Source organism: Bradysia coprophila, assembly GCF_014529535.1.
Source record: "Bradysia coprophila strain Holo2 chromosome X unlocalized genomic scaffold, BU_Bcop_v1 contig_128, whole genome shotgun sequence".
NCBI lineage: Eukaryota > Metazoa > Arthropoda > Insecta > Diptera > Sciaridae > Bradysia > Bradysia coprophila.
Window position 1 is genome coordinate 579792 of NW_023503295.1, and position 4784 is coordinate 584575.

Consider the following 4784-nt stretch of genomic DNA (forward strand, 5'->3'; position numbering starts at 1 on the left):
TTTCTGCGAGTGTAAATTCGGGCAACAAAAAAGGACTAAGTGTTTCTGGAAACTCGTAACTCACCCTTCGGAAGGCTAAAAATAAAACATTCAAACTCCAACAAATTCCTCAATATAGCAACATCCGTCATAAATACATTTTATCTTATCAATTTTCCGAGAAAACGATTCAAAGATCGATTTACAGAAAAGTACGAAGGAAAATAAAATAATGAAAAACAACAAAGGCATTCCTTGAAAATCATTAAGACTTTGGAGTTTACAATGGGCGGAAGAAATCTTCCACGGAAAAGATATAATGATGTAAGCGGCGCCAACGGACAACCACGGCAATATACCAATACCTGTACACACACACACACACACAAATCTCACAGATTATTTCACAATTATTTTCGAGTTATATCAAAAATAACCTCGTTCAAGGAAATAAAAAACTAATTTCCGTATACTTGTCAGAGCACACCTTCATATCTCCGCAGACAATTTCATCCCTAAAAACATTTTCTTATGCATATCCCACCGTTCTCTATACCATATATAGTATGCAACAACAACAAAAACACCATCGTTGGCTATACACATCTATCGCTTCTATAATTCTGTTGTATATTTTCTGTAACCAACAATAACAGTCATATAATATTTTTGAAGTATTTGTTCCACAAACTTTAAGTGTAAAAAGTTTGCACAAGAAAATGTTCACGAATTCATTACGAAAACTTAACAAAATTGCTGCAGTTCATTAATTTCTCCAAACAAAATGAATTGTACATCTTAATAATTCTAAATGTTATTGAACAATTGCCTTAATTTCCGTCGTTAAATCCGTCCATTTGCAAATAAAAAACTACAATTTATGTGCTTGTCATTGGAGAGAACAAAAAAAAACAAAAAAAAAAAGAGTGCAGACAAAACCCCGCATAGGTGAACTACCAATGAGCATAGTCAACATTATAAATTATCAGTCGGCACACCGGTTCGAAATTGATCCTTGTTGGTAATAATTCACGAAGGAAAACCATTAAATTAGATTTTATGGACACGAGGCGAAAAAAAAACTTATTTCGCATTAATGTCGGAGTTTATGGAAAATGCCAGTTCAGTATTTACATTATGAATTCAATTAGAATTTATAGGTAACTTCCTGCATTATATGTGTTATCCAGAAAGAAATAAAAACTATCCAAAACGAAATTCAAACTATCCAGAACGAAGGATTGTGTATTATGATATTTGTGTATGAAGTACGAGAGAGCGAACAACAGCAAAAAAAAAACAACAACAAATAATTAACTTTTGCATACACTGGAATCGACTGTTCATTTAGCGAATCCTTGTGGGTTCGACGTAGCATTGAAAATAAATATATCCTGACAATAAGTTTAATTTGACTAACTGATATGACTATCCGAATTGTGAATACTGCGAATGAATGTAATGTGTATTAGCAGGTTGTTGGATTGTTGTTGCTAAAATGTTGTTTGCCGGAAGTTATTTGCAGCCATTTTGTACTAGTTTGTTGTAGCAAGAAAAACTTTTTCCGTAACTTGTATATTTTATGTGCATATGATTTATAAAATGGTATAGTGATACACAGAAAATTACATATTATAACGTACACACACACTCGCTACACAACGTCTACGGTGTTTTACATATATGGTGTGTTTTAAGCATTATTTTCTATTGGCATTAGATGAATGAACTAGAAACTCTATTAAATCGTACATTCGCAATGCTCTTCATTCAACGAATGGTATACCTAGTTATATGGTGTACGTACAGTGCATACAATTCGGTAAACGAAATGTTTATTTTCTTGTTTACTTCGTTTACATGTTTTTGTCACTGCATTTTAAGAAACGGAAGTATCCAAAAGTTTAATTTTCTTTTCTGGTATGCAGAAAAAAATTATTTTTAAGACGAGACGAGGCACGCCATGCCACTTTTTTTGGTGTGATAAATGATAAAGCGCTGGACATATTAACTAAAAAGAAATTCCTGAGAAAAAAATTCCAAATCCTTTAGAATCTGCAAGAAAGAAAAGTTCTTTGAAAGTGCAGCACTATCCCCAGAGCAATTCATTCACAGTTGGGAGCATCTCACATCAAAAGGTATTTATTGTGGTTCTGTCAGTCACTTTCGATCATTTTTATTGTGTTTCGACATAAAAGAGTCAGCTTAATCCAGCTTAAAACACCTTGCTTCATGTGTTGTACTAGAGAAAAACCGGGACTATTTCTGGGAAAGCATTTCCCCAAATTTTATAATATTTTGGAAAAATGTAGGAAATTTTAATGGTCGGAAAATTTGTGAACATTTCCCACCAAAAAAGTCCTTGGAGAAAATGTTATAGAATGACAAACGACATTTTCCTATACCAGAACACCAGAGTTGATGAGGAATTGGTGCACAATGTACACCGTTTAGAAGAATGTCAAAGACGGGGCTACTGTGCAGTTTTTAACACCAAATGATACGAACATATGAACATTTTTGTTTTTGTAATAATTTTCATCCGGCAGCTATGCTTACCTATAAGAAACCGTTGTTGGCCGGTAAAGTTCGTACAATTTTTTGTCAGTAATTCATTTTTTTGTGTCCTATTTTTATGTCAAATACTTTCCTCCGCTAAATAAACATGAAATGTTATAACACTAAAATTGGTTCATAAAACAACAGTGCGCTGACATTAGCAATTTTATGACGAAATGTATGAACATCGTACAAATTCTGCAACAGAGTGTCACAATGCTACATATTTTGTAACTCATTTGAGTTTGCAAATGTAAGATTTTTTCGCACTGTTTTTTTTTTAATGTCATTTCCGCACTGTTTTGGTAAAATTATTTAAAAAGTTGTTATAATTCAAAATATTCCTCGAAATGTCAAATAAAAATACATCAATTGTCACTGGATTTTAACCCGACACCTAGAATTATGAGCCACGTACACTGATTGATTGATTGATTGATTCGGTTGGCTACTGAAATGCGTAAACTAAACGTACAGTACAGTGGGAGTGTTTTTAGCCCCGTACGAAGTACAAAGGGGCTTATAGGATTACGATGTCGTGTGTAATTGATGGAATTCGAAGCAGACGGTAAGGGCAAAGTGTTTGCCTATGTTCATAGATGACGAATCTGCAATAAAAATTTTGTCTGTCCGTCTGTCCGTCTGTCACGTCGATATCTTGAGTAAATCAAATCCGATTTCAAAAATTTTTGTTTTTCCTGAAAGATAGTCGAAATAGTGAGGCTAAGTTCGAAGATGGGCATATTCGGGTCCGCCCTTCGTGAGTTAGGGCCACCTAAGTGATTTAAGGTCTTTTGTTGATATTTATGGCAAAATAAACGATGGAAATGTAAATGACACGGCAAATGATAGGTATTGTCAATACCAATCCAGGAAAAAAAAGTTTTTTTAAATCGGGTGAGTGGACCGTGAGTTAGGGCCTTAGAAGTGAAATGCTACTAGGGCCCTATGTGTATTTTACATAGAACTCGAGTAAATTTCATTCGTTTTTCGTAATTTTTGTTTGATTTGGAAGGTAATCGAATGCCGAATAGAATGTTGTTGAAAAAAAATTAAATTTGGGTCCTTGGCCTAAGGCCGCTACTAGGGCTCTATGTGTATTTCACATATAACTCGAGTAAATTTCATCCGTTTTTTGTAATTTTTGTCTCATTTGGAAGGTAATCAAAGGCCGAATAGAATGTAGTTGAAAAAAAATTTAAATTTGGGTCCTCGGACTGAGGCCGATACTAGGGCCCTATGTGTATTTTACATACAACTCGAGCAAATTTCATCCGTTTTTCGTAATTTTTGTTTCATTTGGGAGGTAATCAAAGGCCGAATAGAATGTAGTTGAAAAAAATTTTAAATTTGGGTCCTCGGACTGAGGCTGATACTAGGCCCTTCAAAAAAATAAAATTTTAGGGCGATTTGAAATTTTTGTTTCATTTGAAAGGAACGTCGTACGGGGCTTCGTAATTGCGCTATGCGCAATTTCTAAGATGTAGAAATTACATAATAATTTTACTTTAACTACATTAACCGGCGCAATAGGTTTACGGTAAAAGTAGGGTGACAGACGCACTAGGGTCACGTACGCAATAGATATACGGGTTTGTACGGGGCTCAGTCGCAGCAAACGCTCCGACTGTTCTGATGGCTCGTTTATGAAATAATTTCTGTGGAAAAGTATTTTTGAATTATTTTTTGTCTATTGTGACACTCTTATGTTATCGTGCCGTTGATTTGTTTTTTGAATAAATCTGTAGATTTGTCGATTTATCATAAAACTCCATATAATCCGCAACCGCTAAGCTACGATGAGTCAATTCCAATACTTTAGGCAGTAATTAACACCACAAATATTAATGAAAACAGTTATGCTTGATTTCCTCTTACGCCGTTTAGCTAAACCACGCCTCTTTTTTATTGTTTAAAGAGTAAACGGGGTGCAAACGGAGCGTAAACGGCGTAAGAGGAAATCAAGCATTAAAACATGTTTTATTAGCGTGAGTACGAGAAAATTACGACTTTTCGCTATGAGTGTGTTCACGTACGTCGTCGGCGCCCAGTTAAATATTTGAAATTAAATTCATGTCAAACCTACTTGTGGAGATCCCCTCTAGTGATTCCATGTAAAAGAAGCATCGGCTCATGACCTGTCAAAGAAAAAGTTGTTCAGCCGCACCGTGATGCACGGTCATTCATTTAATTAATTTTTTTTTTTAATTGTGTGAAGTTTGTATTTTGAAAGTTCAATTTTCGCA

The 4784-nt window shown here is 34.6% G+C and overlaps 1 long non-coding RNA gene across 1 annotated transcript; it reads left to right on the top strand.

Moving 5' to 3' along the window:
- The first annotated feature begins 1834 nt into the window (after positions 1-1834).
- On the top strand, positions 1835-4507 carry LOC119067702. Its single transcript, XR_005085990.1, has 3 exons — positions 1835-1847; positions 3974-3977; positions 4396-4507. It is a non-coding gene; the product is annotated as an uncharacterized LOC119067702 (long non-coding RNA).
- The last annotated feature ends 277 nt before the right edge of the window (positions 4508-4784 follow it).